The sequence below is a fragment of the Lagenorhynchus albirostris genome, chromosome 1 (genome assembly GCF_949774975.1).
Source record: "Lagenorhynchus albirostris chromosome 1, mLagAlb1.1, whole genome shotgun sequence".
In the NCBI taxonomy this organism is placed as follows: Eukaryota; Metazoa; Chordata; class Mammalia; order Artiodactyla; family Delphinidae; genus Lagenorhynchus; species Lagenorhynchus albirostris.
The window spans coordinates 50,364,276-50,381,900 of record NC_083095.1 but is presented as its reverse complement, the minus strand read 5'-3'; positions in this window follow the sequence as shown (position 1 = coordinate 50,381,900).

Below are 17,625 nucleotides of genomic sequence, written 5' to 3'. Positions count from 1 at the left end.
AGGAGGGAGGGAGGGACAAATTAGCAGTATGGGGTTAACAGATACAAACTACTATACATAAAATAGATAAGCAACAAGGGTTTACCATATAGCACAGGGAATTATACATAATATCCTGTAATAACCTATAATGGAATATAATCTGCAAAAAAACAAACTCAAATCACTTTGTTGTATACCCGAAACTAACGTGATACCATAAATCAACTATACTTCAATTAAAAAAAATAATTACAAGAAAATATTCAATTTGGAGGCTGAGGATTTTGAGCCTAATCCCTGAAAGTGTCCTGGACCAAGATGATGTATTCTTACCACCAGGCTGAGCCATTCTGGATAAAACCAAAGCTACTCCTTGGCAAAGGTCAGTGGTAATGTCAGTAACATCTCAGACACATACTCCCATGGGCTCCTTCTGCCAGGCAGCCAGATGGCTCATTATGACCAAAACGCAGCCCTCCAGGTCCAGTCCCCTGGCTTGTTGGCAGCAGATGGTCTGGGGGACAGGGACTCCCCATTGCTCAGAGTGGATCCCAGGGGATCCTGCCCTTGAGTCCCTCCTTGGGATCAGCAAACTCAAGGATGATCAGCGAAAAGTTTACTTTGATGTGACTTCTAAACTAACTCTAGAAAAGTAGAATAAAATGAAGTACTCATTACTTGCCAGGAAGTGGCTGAATTCTTTCTGTCACCATAATGCTACTATTTGCTATGATTTCAAGTAAGGGATCCAAGTATAACTGAGAGGGTTTCAATATTTAAAAACAAACAAACAAACAAACTACTGACCCTTCACTAAATTGGTGGTTGTCATCACACTTAACAACTGCCTCACCAGCAACTGGCAGGAACTCAAGCCGTTCTTGCTTAAATTTATCTGTTCATAGGCGGTTGGGCTGAGCTTTTTTTCTCTGACTTTTTAAGCAGTAGTAACTCAGCAAGGAAGAGGCATGTGAGGCTTGTAGCTTATGTTTCTCCCCAGGAACAAAGAGATATGGTAGGACATACACACAGGTATAGACATACACACATGTGTGGGCCTTCAGAATTAGGCACAATTAATATTTTTTAGTTGGAGAGCGTGTTTGGGAGACGAGGGGGCCAGAAAGTCGCTTCTGCAGAGGGGGTCGTCCGTCCTGTGCTTTCCTCTGTCCTAAGTCTCCTCCCTGCAGTCACCCCTGGGTGTGCACTGTGCTCCCCCCACCTCACCCACAGCACTTCCTCCTCTGCCGCCCTCGGGCCTGGCTGGCCAGGAAGTCCAGCCACAGCAGAGATGCCGAGCTGAGCATCTTCCATGGCCCCGAAGGCCAGAGGCACTTGGTGACATCCGAGGCAGGTCTGAGGCTTGGGGCCACTTTACAACAGGACCATCTTTCTGCTTCTTGTTTCCGTTTAGAACTCTATTGGATTTTCTTTGTCTCAAATGCCCTCAAATGTCTGCAGGTTTCCCGAAAGTTCGTCTGGTTTGCTATGTCTTAGTTTGCTAAGCACAGATGATAAGACAGTGGATGAGACAAGAGGTTTGGTAACATCAGGTCTTGGCGATACGAGATGAAGACGAAATATGTGCAATTTCTCAACATGTATGTGGCCTAAACACTTACACATGCAGCATCTTGAGAACACAGAGTGACTTCTTTAATCTTTTTTTTTTTTTTAAGGAATGACAGTAACTTAACAAACACACATCTTCTGAGAACAGCTACTGTTTTCCAGGCATTATCACAAGACCATGAGGTTCAATGTCAGAGAGCCCCTGCCTTCTAGAGTTTTACAGTTTTACTTTTGCTAAAAAGTAAAAATCCAAATTACCCTTGCTTCTCGTGTCCTGGTTGTTATATCCCAGTGTAAGCAGCAGCCTGCCAAGGTGGGTAACCATCAGAGAGCCATGGGCTTAGCATGGTCCACAGCTTCCTGCAATCAAAGATCCTTAAAGATTTGGAGGGAACATTAATTATTTTTTTAAAATTAAAATAACCACAAACCTATTCTGGAATAGCATACAAAAATCATATAGGGGCTTTCCTGGTGGTGCAGTGGTTGAGAGTCCGCCTGCCGATGCAGGGGACACGGGTTTGTGCCCCGGTCCGGGAAGATCCCACGTGCTGCGGAGCAGCTGGGCCCGTGAGCCATGGCTGCTGAGCCTGCGTGTCTGGAGACCGTGCTCTGCAATGGGAGAGGCCGCAACAGTGAGAGGCCTGCGTGCCGCAAAAAAAAAAAAAAAAAAATCATATCGCCCTCCAACCCCCAACTGTAACTCCTCTTCCACCCATGTCTCCTCAGTGGAAAAGGGGCTGCTGCTTAAAACAGGGATGCAGGAGGGATAGGGGGCAGGTGGAGAAGACGGAGGATGCAGGGGCAGCCAGAGGGCCAGCCGGAAAGAGGGCAGAGGCATCAAAGAGGCGTAAAACACAGACAGCATCCCTGCCAAGGGGAGCTTAGGGACCTTGCTGTGCAGACGCAGGGGTCCTCTGTTAGAGCGACGCACACAGAAATGTTTCTGGGGACCTCGTAAACTTCAGCAGCTCTTCATTTTGTTTCAGAAGCAGGGAGAGACATTCACCAAGAGCTCCAGACCCGGAGGAGACACGGTCTTTGAAGCAAGCCAGCTCTTCTCAGCTGCGGCTTTGTCAGCTTTGAAGTTCTCATCCATTCTCCCCAGGAAGTGGGGAGGCTCTCGAGTGCTTGAAGCAGAGGAAGCACACCATGCCTTCTAGCATGTCAGCCTGGCGGAAGCGCTGTGGAGTAACTTTGGTTTTAGTTGGAAACCTTCTGTCATGTTCCCGTTGGGGCAGCGGGTGGGGCGTGTGGTTAGATTTCCTCCTTCCTTGCAGTGGACAGGGATGGTGGGGTGGGGAGGGGGGAGGGAGCAATGGACAAGTGGAGAAGTGACCTTGAGAGGAGGTGGAGGTCACCGCAGAGGGCTTTACATTCACAAAAACGTTCCTGCTGTGGGGAAGAGCGAGGGGCATCGCCTGTGGAACAGGCCACTGGAGGAGGTTCCAGAGGAGGGGCCTCAGGTCTCCTGACTTGTGGCTTTAATTACCCAGTTAGTCATTGGTTTACTGTCATCCAAGTTTAAGAAGCTTGACTGTGACCTGTGAGCAAAACAGTCGCCCAGGCCAAAAAAAACCCTAGCCGCTCTGTGCGGCCCAGCACACTGAGAGGCAGGAGGCTCGGAGCCCACCAGCCCTGGAGAAGTGGAGGCCACCTACCTTTTCATTTCTTTTCTTTCTTTAGAGCTGGGATCTTGAACACAAGGCCTCAGGCACGGGCCAGGCCAGTTAAACTGGAAACATTTAGGAGCCAAGAGCTTGTAGCTGTTCGGAGAGGTTTGCTAGTACAGAGCACCCTCGGAAAACAGAGCCCAGATTTCCAAGTCTGGGAGGCTGCAGCTGACGTGCTGGGCCCCTGACAGGTGCTGGGCTGCTCACCCAATTTTTCACGGGCAGAGGCAGATCCCCGCTGGCCCTGGCCTGGGAGGAATGGGTGTGTTTGGGTGGCATCCTCCTGGAACGGAAGAGGCAGGGTTTTGTCCCCCGACCTTGGAGCACAGCCTGAAGCTCAGCGCACAGCTCTGGCTTCCATTATGAGAAACCTGATCCTGGGATCTGAACACTCTGCTCTTTGTCTTTTGCACAACAGGATGGCCCTGCTTCTTGCTCAGCTCAGTGAGTCTCCTGGCTTCAGCTTCCCCCCTGAGTACTTGACAGCTGGTGCTTTACTGTGACTCACAGCCATTGTATCTGCTGGGCTTGTATTTCCAGCATCTCACCGGAGTGGCCGGGACCCATCTCCCAGGCGAGGCTTTCCACGCAGAGGCTGCCAGGCCCGCAGGAGAGGAGACCTCCAGCCCACCTGTCAGCATTTGAATAATTTCATGCACACGTACTTCTCTTCCAATCACCCGGGCTGTTTCAGCTTCCTTGAACTACGCCAGCCAAAGGCGCTGGCGACCTTCTCTCTCTCAGGCAGGACGCGTCCCCTTGAGCACTCTGGGAGCCCCACCACACTGGTTTCTTTGTGAGGTCATCTTTGCAGTGGTTTCCAGACACTCTGGCCTCCTTCCTGGTAGCTTCACACGTTCTGGTTTGCCAGAGTTCTGAGGGTGTTCAATTCAGTCAGAACGTAAGGGCCTTCTGACCACTCAGCTCTGGGCTTCACACTGCGGAGCATACAAAAGTCCCTGGGGGTGGCTAAGAGTTGTCCAAGGTGTGTCCACCCAAAGGGAGACCCAAAGAGAAAGAATTCCACTGTCAACTAGATTGGGGAAACTTGATCATTCAAAACACCTATTTTTATATTAAGGTTTCTGAGAAGTCCTTTTCTCAGGAACTCTGTTGCCTATTTTTTAACCCGTCATTTCCCAAACTCAGCCTGATATTGACTATGGACTCTTTTCATATCATTCCTACTGACATCTCAAGGAACTAATTCATGTCTTTTGGAATATAGTTTAGGAAATGATTTAACTGGCTTTCAACCTAACGATGCATAATCTCTAAGGAGTATTTGGACACAGGTGGTGGCATTTTGAGTTGTTACAAAGAGATGGAGGTGCTACAGCATTAATGCGTGTGTGTGTGTGTGTGCGTGTGTGTGTGTGTGTGTGTGATGCTACACTTCCTGCGGTGCAACGCCAGCCTCACCAAGCCAAGAACAGCCCTGTTGGACAAGTGCTCAGCCCTGCGTTTCCAAACCCCCTCTGCAGGTTCAAAGCCCTCCGGGCTATCTGCTTGGGCCCCTGTTTCCTTGCTTCGTTGTGTTGGGATGCCTGCATGGCGTTACTGGAGAGAGTTCCCTCTTGGCCTTTCTTGGGTCTCGTAGAAGCAAGCAGAGGGCAGGGCTCCACAGTTCCATCTACTCTGGAGAGGAAAAAAGGGTGTTCAAGGGGGTTTATCCCTGGGGGATAAAGAGGAAGGGGCTCGCCTTCCTGAAAATCCTTTTGCCTCACCTCACCTGCCAGGGAAAAGGGTGCCCCCGTGGCTCAAGCCTGAGCGGAAACACCTGGCGCTTAGCCAAGGTCAGGTGACTTGAAAAGGAATGTGAGAAGGGCGGGTGCAGCCCTCCATCCTTCCGGGCTAAAGGAGACTCCAACGTCCACAATCTGCAACTCAGAGTCGGGGGATTCGGTTTGTCCCTGCTCCTGTCAAAACAGAAAACGCCCGTGGCAACCGGCTAGCGTTGCCTGAAACCGGGGAGTGTGTGTTTCACAAAACAAGGGTGGCTCATTGATAGTCCCCCAGGGAGATTCTGGCTCCGTGCCCACGAGGCGGCAGGTCGTCCCTGGGGTGGGCCGGGGGAGCTCTGCCGAGCTGGGGGGTTTCCGGCACCGCTGCCCCTGCGGGGTGGAGTCGCGGGGCGGCGGCGGCGCCCGGGAGCCGCGCAGGCTTTGCCGCCGCTGGAGCGAGCAGGAGAGGAGACCCGCAAGCAATCTGACTTGTGATAGAGGAATGCGATCGCCGTCCTCCTCCTGTCCTACACACAACGAAAGAAGCAACGCCTGTAAATTTGCTCCTTGAGGACCAGCCCCATTTCTGCTCCCCTCATCCGTCTGTAAATATGCATGATTGGGTGGTGTTTTCTGGAGCGGTCACAACGATCCTCTCCCAGTAAATTGCTTCTGGGCCTGTTCTCCCCTTCCTCTTTCTCTCTAAGAGTTACTGTGGGTGATAAGGGAGGGGGCCGGGATCGGGGTTTTTTGTGTCTTTCTTTTTTTTAATTTAAAAAACGACCTTTAGCGCAAAGTCCTGCCAAGTGTACAGTCCCAAAGCCCCATTTTATAGACGAGGACACCGAGAACAAGTGCAATCAAATTTAAGGTCACCCTACTGGCGAGATGCCCAGCCAGGTAGAAAACCCTGGTGCCCCGCACCTTGAGCATTTGGCCTGCCAATTAATTCTCTATCATTTTCCCCTCTTTAATACCCACTGAAGCAAAATGTGTTTGATGTTTCTCCCTGTTAAAAAATAATGATTGGGCTTCCCTGGTGGCGCAGTGGTTGAGAGTCTGCCCGCCGATGCAGGGGACATGGGTTCGTGCCCCGGTCCGGGAGGATCCCGCGTGCCGCGGAGCGGCTGGGCCCGTGAACTACGGCCGCTGGGCCTGTGCGTCCGGAGCCTGTGCTCCGCAGCGGGAGAGGCCACAACCGTGAGAGGCCCGTGTACCGCAAAAATAATGATTAAAACTTGCAGAGGGGAAGGGGAAGGGCAAAAGAACCTTTCATATTAAATGAAAGCAATGGTTTAATGAGCCCATCTGAGGGTCATCTGGCTCTCCAGGGGAAGGTAACTTGGACTGTTTACTATTAATTAGAGTCCAGACATGCATACTACTGTAAAATTAGATGAGGCTATGTAGCAACTGTTAAAATGTAAATGACTTTTTAGTAGAGATGCAAATGATTTCTATCTGGTAAGAAAAATAACCCCAAAGGTTATAGTTTCATTGCCCTTGTAGGACATTAAACAGTTTTGTATCTAACTTTGCATTCTTACCTCAGCATTCCTTTTTGTTCTCCTAGTGCACAAAATCTTTGTTCCTATATCCTCTAAAAACCAGCTTTGTCACCCCTCTACATTCTCTACTAAAATAAATGAAATCACGGGCACATGTTCACCCTCTCTGTCAAGGCTCATGTCCCTCTTCCGCTATAGCCCCCACCAATCCACAATCCGCTTGAAAGGCACACAGAACACCCAGTGTTGATACTTTGACCCAAGTGGGGCACACACATGGCAGCAGGGGGACCTAGGGATATGTGTTCACCAACTTTGCAGAGTAAAAGAAATTTCTATGATTGTCGGAAACACACCAGAATCGTCAAAAGGACACAAACTCGACACGTTACTCCAAGTAGCCTCTGCCCTTCTCCTCTCACACTTTAATCATACCGTGTCTATGACCAGGGGCTGGAGGCTCTGGCCCTCAGGACACCTGCTACACCTACAATCCCTGCAAAGAACTTCTGCCCCCACGCAGAGTCATACCCATGAACCCGCCACCCTGGGCCCTGCACCTGGTCCAAGCAGCTGCCCTCTTCTGGTTGGCCGGCCGGTGAAGGCTCAGCCCAGTGACCAATGAGATCCTCTGTCTTGGCAAACTTTACAAGGAGACTTAGAGGGAACACTTGCTAATAAAGGAGACAGAGACAAAGCAGGCATTGGAGGTCCTGAAGCAGTAATCATGTAAATAAGCAACAGGTAGAACAGGGGCAGAGAAGGAGTCCCGGAGTTGCCCCACTGACAAAGCACGAAGGCAAGGATGGATGGAGCCTGCTGCTCAGCTGGCAAGATGACAGACTGTCAGTTTTTTAGGGCTGTGTTTGATCTTGAAAGACCTCTTGGTTCCTGAACTACATCTGGGGCTCTGTTGGACTCCATGCAGGTTCTGTGTGGTTTGCCCTGGGTCGCCATTAGACCTGTCGTTTGGTCTATGGCCCTTACTTCCTTATCTATGTGTGGCCTTAGATTTATTTTATTTACTTTTGGCTGCATTGGGTCTTCGTTGATGCGTGCAGGCTTTCTCGAGTTGTGGCGAATGGGGCCTACTCTTTATTGCGGTGCACGGGCTTCAGTAGTTGTGGCACTCGGGCTCAGTAGTTGTGGCTCGCTGGCTTAGTTGCTCCACGGCACGTGGGATCTTCCCAGGCCAGGGTTCGAACCTGTGTCCCCTGCATTGGCAGGAGGATTCTTAACCACTGTGCCGCCAGGGAAGCCCTGTGTGTGGCCTTAAAATAAACCCTATAATGCTTAAGGGAACTTAGTGGATCTCTGCTCCTTGCAGTCTAAGACCTGACTCACTTTCTCACCTTTTCAAATAACTTAATAAGTTAAATAATAATGCAGACTCTTTATTATCTTTTGTTCAGCCAACTCTCTCCATATTCATCAAGGATTTTCTAGGAAAGAGCAAGTTTCCCTGCTTAGAGCTGCCCTTCCCCTCTGCCTCTCTCCATTTATTTCTGCTGGGTTATTCATTCACTCATTCATTCTCTCCACAAGCACACATGGATTCTAAAACGAACAGGGCAACATCCATGCTTTGAAGGAGCTCACAATCTTGCAAGTACAGCGTTATAAGTGGGGTCAGTGCAGTGGTCAAGAGAAGGATGGGTGCTGCATGCACCCCAAGGTGGGGGCACTGGAAGCTGCGGTGTCAAGGTTGGGGTGAGGAAGGCTACTCCTTTGCTCCATGGTCTGTACTGGCCGCTTTTCCTCCTGGCTCTCCCACAAATGCTGGCTTTCATGCCTCTGGCCTGGAACCACATGTAAGCAAAGCCACACGTTCAACTTGGATTAATTAAATGGTGACCTCAGCAAATTTCTAGTGCTGCTTCTGATGCTTTTGTGTTATATCATTAATATTTGTTACCGTGCGCTGTTTGTTACGTTTAACCCTGCAGCTTAGATTCTCTTAGTCTGTAAAGTTTAAATGTTGAGAGACTTCTGGTGTTGATTTTTTCAAAATCAGGATTATTTCTAATTCATTCCATGAGAACATATCTTCTCTCCTCTAGGTTGGACCTGGGAGGGTCCACAGTCTTAATTTTTCTAAGCGATGACCATAATTCTAACTGACTTTAGGAAATGTTGTAAGAAAAGGTTGTGCTCTGAGCTCATAGACCTGATCCTCAATTCTTAGGCCCAAACTGCAGAAAAACTTAAATTCCCAATCTAGTTTCTAGGTGCAGGTGTCCAAGCACCTAAGATGGCAGGGAGAAGGGAAAAGGAGGTGACTTTTTCTAGGGATGAGCCTCTCAGGCTTGGCTCAGCCCCTGCTCTCCCTGGGGTTCACGCTCAGCCAGGTGCAAGCTGGCAGGTGAGAGGGGCAGCCTTGGGGCAGGAGCATGTGGGTAACTGGACCTGCCCGTATTCTGGACCACAGAGGTCTGCAGAGGCAGTGGTGCTGCCGCCCTGGCCATTTGCTACTCTCCCACAAGGACCAGCTTCTCTGCCAGTGACCTAAGGGCAGATTTGGTCATTTTTATTGGGGGGGGGGTGGTCACAATGATGAAAAGTCCCTGCAACCCTGTGCACATCCCCTAAAGGGCAGGTCTAAGTCACAGCTTGCTCCTCGGCTAGGCCAGCCAAGTGAATGCCTGTTTCAGAAGGCGACAGTGACAGAGAATGTCGTTAAGGATGATTTCCTTGAGGGCGCAGGGCAGTGGTTGCCTTTCTGATCCTTACATCCATAAATGTGGGCTGAGGCGACTTTCCGAAGCAGACAGTGCACTTCTGGCGGTGGAGGCTACAGCGCTTTCCTTGAGGTGGGGCATCTAGGTATTTTCCTGAAGCCTCCAGTCCCCGAGCAGGGTTGGGGGAGGTGGTGGTTGTGATGCTGACCGCTGCGCTCCCTGCGTAGCTAGCGCATAGCTAGTGTGGTGAGACATACTTGCCCATCTTGTGGGCCGGCTCTGCAGGGAGCTGGGGTTCCCCCTGGACACATCAGCACAGGATCCTCACCCCCACCGAACTGCTCTTTACATCCCGCTCTTGGGTCCACGGAGAATGGCTGTCATTTAAAATAAGCAATTAGGATTCAGAAGACAGGCTTATACCTCGTTCCAAGGCCACTGCCCCACCCTCTTAGCTTTTGGCTTGGAAAAAACCAAATTCCTACCCATACAAGCTCCACGCCCCACCCCACTCCTCCTCAGTTTCCCGTCCTGGGTCTCTCCCTAATGAAGAGCACCGAAATGAGTAAGCCAGCTCGGCCTCCTGGGTAGGAGGTGACCCTGCATGTAACAGATTTAAAAGCTGTGCTTTGGCTCCTCAGCCGCGTCGGGATTCTTTTCTTGTAGCACTGCCCCGCCGTCGCTCACTGGAAGGTTGACCCCAGCCAGGCTCAGGACTGACACGTGACACAGGCGGGGCCGCACAGCATAGGCGGTCTGGCCCGTCAATCAGCAGTGCGTTCAGAGATAGGCCCAGGCCCAAGTCAGTCATAGAGTTAGTCCCAGGATTTTTACTGAAACCATTGGAAGGGAGGATGTGGCCTTCTGCAGGGCTGACTAGGCTGGAACTAGGTGAACCTGTGGCTCCTGGTGGCCTTCTTGCCACTGCCTGGGGAGGGAGGATCCTTGTAGAGGAGCGCAAAGCTGAGGGAGTCCTGAGGACGCAGTTTAAACCCCCAATCCAGCTGCGTGTGGAGCCCCTGGACTTTCTAGTTAGATGAGCTGATAAATTATTAATTCCTTTGTGTTTAGGTCCGTTTGAATTGGAATTTATTTCACTCTCAGTTTAAAGAGACCTGACTGCTGGCTGGCTGATGTGTAAACTGATTCCTAGCAATTGGAGATGATGTGTTTCTTTAGGTAAAGGAGAGAAAAAAGAAACAGGGGGAAGGAATAACAGAAACCCGGGTGGAGAGGCGGGAATCTGTAAAATGCTGCCTTTTCCTCACTGCTTATTAAAACCCTTCCCCTCCCTCCCTCGTAACCATGTAATCTGCCTCTACTGTGCTTTTCGCAACACACTCTTGCAAAGGAGTCTCTGAGAGGCTTGCTCTGGTCATGCAGAATTTTTGGACCCTAGTGAGGTTTTCTCCCCAAGGATCCCTGGTATGAATCCTTCCTGAGATTGTTTTGAGCTGATGGCAGCGGCCAGGGCGGGAATGGAGATCTGGATCCCCCCCTATGACTTGGAAAATAGTTCTTGGAGTAAGTGTTTGACTTCCAGAAGTCTTCAAACCTTCAGTGGGACAAGCAGCCTCATGCCCTAACCGGGTGCCAGTGAGACTTAGATTCAGTTTGTAATGACCCCACCCTCCACCCCCGAACGGTTAAAACAAGACAAATCTATTTCTCTCTTGTGTAAAGAAAGTCTGGACTTAGGCTTCAGGAAGTTGTCAAGAACCCAGTATCTATTTACGGCACCTTCTCACCATCCTCAGCATTTGGCCTATTCCTTCCATTATCCCGCCCCTGCTCCCCCTTTCCCTCCCACCCCAACACATCACGTTCACTTACATCATTGCCCAGAGACGCGACCGACAGGGGAGGCTGAAAGACACCCTTTACTCTGTGTGCCTGCTAAATATTGGGGGGTCCACTCCTGAGGAAGAAAGGTAAAATGGATACTGGGGGATACTAGGAGTCTCTGCCGTATAGGTTACCCTATGATGGGACAGAGCAAAACCCCTTACAGGAACTGCTCCACTTCTGGGGATGCCAATGAGGGTGAAACCGAGTGTCCCTGAAACCAAGCTCCCCTGCTGAGTTTTTAATTAACCTCTCTATCCAAAACTTTATTTTCTTTCCTGTCCCTCCGTCAGGGAACTGTTGACTGAAACCACCTGCCTTCACCAGGCCTGCTTGCCTGAGTTGTCTCACAACAGCAGGTCCCAGTAAGGAGCACGGCGCAGCTGCCAGAAACTAACCGGGATGATTCGGGAGGGGCCAAAAGAGGGAGGAGACCATCAACCTCCCAGAGTCCTTCTCGCTGGAATCCATCTTGGCTGAGAGATGTGCACACCACCAAGAAGGACCCTGAGTCACACTATGGGCCAAACAAGATGATTGGCCAGCGACAACCTGGAAACTAACCCCGTTCCCATAAAACCTGAGACTGGGAGCCACATGGCAGAGCAGTTCTCCTGGGTTCCCTTGCCCTGCTGCTCTCCGCCTGGGCAACAATTTCCAGTAAAATCTCCTGCTTTGTCAGCACATGTGTCTCCTCGGACAATTCATTTCCAAGTGTTAGACACGAGCCCACTCTTAGGCTCCGGAAGGAGTCCCCCTTCCTGCAACACCTCCCCCATCCCACTCAGGGTTGAGGAGTATCAAAGAAAAGGGGGGAATGGAACCGAGCAGGACCCTGCGGGGCCTTCCCAGGTACAAAAGCCCCTCCATGTTCCCCATGTCTTATTTTTAGAAAAAGGATTTATAGTCTCCTAGGCCTTCCCTGGGCTCCAAAAAGCAGGCATAAAGAGTGAGGGAATGCAGAAACAAAGGAAAAGTAGTCAAGCAAGAAAAGTAAAACAGAGTCCTAGTTCCTCCTCAGGGTACATACATAACAATCTGACACAGACCTTTGAGTTGTTTTACAGAAACTAAGACTCCCCCCCCACCCCAACCAGGTGGAAGATGGTAACTACGGCCGAAACCCCAGACTGGCTGGAACCAGAAGGTTGATGATTGAGATTCCTGGCACACCACCCTGTTACTTCACCACCAACCAATCAGAAGAAAGTCATGTACACTGCAGCCCTCCCCACAGATGTTGCCTAAAAAACCCTTCCCTGAAAGCCACTGGGGAGTTAGGATCTTTTGAGCATGCGCTGCCCTTTCTCCTTGCCTGGTGCCTGCAATAAATGATGTATTTTCCTTCACCACAACCTGGTGTCAGTAAATTGGCTTTTCTGCTCGGCAAGCAGACTCAAGTTCCGTTTGGTAACAAGGGCCGCTGGGAAAAAGAATAATTCGTTCCATTTGCATCAGTTGTGTGTGTAACAGCCTCCTGTTACAAATGCTAAGGAATGGCCTGGGACCACCTGGGGAAACCTTCCCCATCATTATGTGTCTTGACCATTCAGGAGTCACTGTCCTTAGGGAATAAGGACTCAAATCGCATCTCAGTTTCTCAAGCACAGCTGGACTTGTGATGCTATTAGATCCACAGAAACATCTCAGGAAACTTCCAGGGAGCCAGAGAACAGGCAAAGGAGCTGTGTCCCTACTTGACCTTGTCTCAGCTGAGATCACACAATAGTAGCTTTCTTAGTGAAAAAAATTAAGTGGGAAGAATTCCTTGATGTATTTCACTACCATTTGATATGAATAAGTGAACTGTGGCATTCCATGCAAGGCTGTTGGATCCCAGAGCTCTTTCTGCACCTTAGGAGAGCTATAGCCACACTGGCAGGTCATTCACAACCAAGCAACTAACTATCTCAGGGAAGAAACCCAACCTCCTCGTTCACTGCTTAACATTTGCAAAGTGCTTAAAATGCTGGTTGGCACTTGGTAGAGGCTCAGTAAATATTAATAGAATATGGGCCTGAGTACTTCTGGGTGAGAAAAGCACTTATTATCGTCATCATTACTATTTTTTTAAATGTTTATTACACATCTATTATGTATAAGGGACTGCTCTAAGAGCCATGGAGAATCACAGAGATGTGACCACCTAGAGGGGTGGGATAGGGAGGGTGGGAGGGAGACGCAAGAGGGAGGGGATTTGGGGATATATGTATACCTATAGCTGATTCACTTTGTTGTATAGCAGAAACTAACACACCATTGTAAAGCAAATATACTCCAATAGAGATGTTAAAAAAAAAAAGAATTGTGTTTTATTTCATGACTGTTTATTTCATGTCAATTACTAAAACAAAATAAAAAATAATCAAAAGAAGCTGGGGTCCTGCTTCCTGCATTTGTAATTGTAAGTGTCTTTGAAGAAGCTGGTTTCTAAATCCCCACGTCTGTCTCCTGGAAGAGATGGTGAGGATTCAATGTACTTCACGTGGGTCAGGGCTTGGGGAGTTGCAGGTAGACACTTGGAAACAGCAGCAACGGTGTCTTCTGTTTGCCCCGTCACCTCCCACTCCCTAGCTGAGCCTCTGCCTCAGTTTACCCCTTTCCAAGTTAAGAACAACTACATTTGTTTCTTCCCAGCTCCCTCCATCCCTTGCACTCTGTGCTGATGAAAGCAGAGATAGCTGTGAAGCATGTGGAGCTTCCCAAGAGCTGGTTTGACATCAAACCTTTCTTGGGAATGTAGGAGTGAAACAGCTGGCTTTTCAAAATGGCTGCGTCATTTTGCATTACTCTTTACACGAGCTCTTCCCAGGTGACATGATAAGGGAGGGGACAGAGGGCAGCATAAAATGCCCATGGGAGAGGAAAACAAGATGCCAGAAGACCTGGGGAAAGACCAGCGATTCCCAGAGCCCATTCCTCTGCCACCAGACAGCTCTTTGATCTCTGGGCACCACGTCCTCCCGGTCTTTACGTTGGGCAGTACGATGCCTACCCTGAGGCCACGTTCGTCCCCACTGCACAGCAAGTGTGTGTGCCCAGCAAACCGTAGCCTACATCAACAGGGGCTTCAAAATCACCCACATTTATATTTGATTCATTCATTGGCTCATTTATTCATTCTCTGTTTATTCGGCATTTCCTGAGCACCAGTAGGTGCTGTCTGGAAATCTTGCCTCCATTTGCTACGAGGAAGAGTATGTATTCGTATTGACCTTTCTGTACAATTAGTTTCATTTCCCAAGAGTGGTTTTGAACTTGAAAGTAGATGTTACTCACAACCTTTTCTGAAAGCTATGTCTCAAGTTCTCAGGGAGGGGCCCACTTCTCCAAAGAAGTCTTACACATCCTGGCTCAGGTGAACCCCTGTCTCCCTGCACAGCCTCCTGGGCATTCAGGAGACCCAGAGTTATCTTTGCACAGTCCCGGGTTGTCCCCGGGGAAATCAGAGCTGCTTGGCTGCAACTAACAAGGACTCTTTGTGTAGATGCGGCTGAGTCACCTGACAGGTCTGAAATATAACTTCCTGCTCTGGGGCCAGGGGAACTGAATCTGAAAGACTAGAAGGATGGGTCACAATGAAGATAAGATTTTAAGGGAATCAAAGTAAAGTGTTGTACTTAGTGGTGAAAAGGAAAAAAATGACGAAAGAAGAAGGAATTCCGTCTCGGTGGTGTTGTATGTGAAGCTGCCTGGAGATTTTGTTGGACTGCAAGCTCCGTGCGAGCCAAGGTCTGATCTAGCAGCTGGAAGCCCGAACAGCCGTTGACAGGGTTGGCAGAGTCACAGCGTCTAGAGAGGGAGGCGGGAGCCCTGTCACAGGGCAGGGCCGTATCTGAAATGCTTAGGCTCAGTTCTGGGTCCACACTTTAAGAGACACTTAAACATATTGGAAGGATCTCTCAGGAGGATGGTATTTGTGCGAAACCACACCATGTGAGAAACCACTGATGTTCAGTCTATTTATGGACTTGATTTACGGACTCGAAAACCGTCAAACACTTGATTGGTCAGGTGGAAAGGGAGCCCGGAGAACTGAAGAAAGGCTACAACTTCTTCAGATCACAACTTCCAGTCCCTTCACATCAATTTTTGATCTCCATCTTTTCATTCTCTCCTGTCTCAGAAGAACTGTTCCCCCTCCATTTTGGAGGTTGACCTCATCCTCTCCCATCGCCGTTAGGACACACCCTGCCAATTACTACCCCTGCCAGAATCTTTAATTTTTCCTTTTCCACTGGCTGCTTCCCATGAGCCTGCACATGTGACAAAGACGGGGATCCGGGTACCTACTATGTGCCAGGTGCATGGCGGTTTACCTGCCTTACCTTGGTTAATCCTCACACCAACCCAGTGAAGTAGGAGATATCCTTTCCATTTATAGATGAGGAAACCGAGGCTTCAGGGAATTCAGTGACATTCATTCCCAAGCTCAAGCAATTGTCAAGTGATGAAACTAGGGCTCACTCCAGGTTCATCTGCCTCTAATACTCTGAACCTCACTTGTACTCAGGCTGTTGAAAACTCTCCTCCCCTTCCCAGCCAAATTCCTTTAAAGAAGTTCCTTTTCCTGTGTCTACTTCCTCCTCTCCCATTCACTCCTCGGCCTGCTGCAGTCCGCTTTCTGCATTCACCCTCTGCAGAAACAGCCCCTACGAAGATCATCTGAGATGTAACGGTCAATCCCAATAGCCTTTCCTCAGTTCCTCAGTTCTCATTCTAGCCAGTCCTTCTGCAGCCTTTGACATTACCGAGCATGCACCCCTTTCTCCCTTCTTCTGTGTCTGGCTGAGCTCATCCACTCCCACCACTTCACCTCTCATCCTAGGTCCCTCCTTCCAAGTGTCGCTAGTTATTTTTAAGGATCTGAGGACTCAGCTGAAGTTGGAAACCAGGAAACTGTGTGTGAGATTTCCCTGGTAGGGGTAGGGGTAAGACCTGGGGTGCAAAGAATTGAACATGCTGGAAAGCACAGTTCCAATGGTCCAACTCTCCCCACACCACTATCGGGTGAAGTTAGAGCGGGTGGGGAAGTTATAGAGCAGAAGCAAAAGGACCAGGAAGAGGGACTGGTATAGTCTCAAAAGGCAGGGAAAGCTGGCAGGGCAGAAGGCAACGCTTAGGGAGTGAGATGGTGAAGTTCAAGGAGAAAGCAGGCTGAGACCCTGGGAAAAGGTGACCATGATACAGAGCAGGTGAATATTGCAGGAATTACAGGAACTTTCCTGGAATGTCAAGGAATTAAGAATCTAGATTGTTGGCGGGCTCCGCCTAGACTCTGACATGCTCCCAAATCCTGGCAGGAGGTGGGCTGAACTTCCCTGACTCGTGGACACATCCCCTGTGAAGCTGTGTCCTCAGCAGCAACAATGTCTGTATCCCTGGGGCCCACCTGCAGTTTTCTGGTTTGCCATGAGCTCAGTGTTTCTGCTCCAGTAAAGGAGGGGCATAAATCCAGTGCTGTGCTGAGGGGCACAGCTCCAGGCGTGCCCTTCACACGGAGTTCCCACTGGGGGCCTGAAACCACTCCAACGGCACAGTGCTCAGCGTGCAGAAGCACTTAATGAACAAACAGATGAATGAATGAATTCATTTCCTGCGCCTCTTACTCCAATTCAGTTCAGCAGCCTTCTTGGAGCATGCATTGAAGCCAGGCCCTGTGTGAGGGATTTAGACAGATCAAGATGAGAGAAGGGAGCAGAGCAACAGCCTGCTGCCCAGGTGCTCATATCCTTGCTGATTCTAAATTAGGGTAAAACCTTAGAGGGTTCCAAGTGCTGCCTTAATCTCTTTCTTCTGGACTCAGCATTTGCAAATCTCAGAAGTCCTTTAGCGATAAATGAGAGGAAGTCTGCCTTGGTGAGACCAGTCAAGAATACCTGGCCTCTCAGGTACCGGGCCACACCCCCCAGAGTCACCAGGTGAATGAAGCTAAATGTGTGTGCCCTGGACAGAGCAGCTGCTGGGTCGTCAAGGGAAGCCTCTGGAGGCTGCTTCCAAGAAAGCCCCTCTAGGTTCTCCAAATGGCGTGGCGGAGCATTAATTGCTCATGTCCTTTGCTTCCTCTCTCATCTAATTTTATTCCGGGGCTTCCCTGGTGGCACAGCAGTTGAGAGTCAGCCTGCCGGTGCAGGGGACATGGGTTCGTGCCCCGGTCCGGGAAGATCCCACATGCCGCGGAGCGGCTGGGCCCGTGAGCCATGGCTGCTGGGCCTGCACGTCCGGAGCCTGTGCTCCGCAACGGGAGAGGCCACAACAGTGAGAGGCCCGTGTACCACAAAAAAAAAAAAATAATAATAATAATAATTTTATTCTGAAAGGCGTCTAAGGATCTCTTCTCATTTTCACATAGAAACAATCCCTGTCTCTAAAAACCCTTGGAGTATTTCTTGAGAATTACCTCTTGGTTCTTTTTGTCTGCACCAACAAAAGCTAGAGCGTACAAGAGGCTTCTCCTCCTACGGCTCACTTTCCAGAAGAAGAGTGCAGAAAAAGAGTCTTCCAAGGAGAGCCCCAAATCCCTACTTGCTTTTCCCACATTAAAGTAGCCATTTCCCCTTACTCTGTCCTGTTCTAAGTGTTTCAGTGGAGCAGGGCTGATGATTCAGCTAGACAGAAGCAGAGGTCTTGGATGGCTGCCACC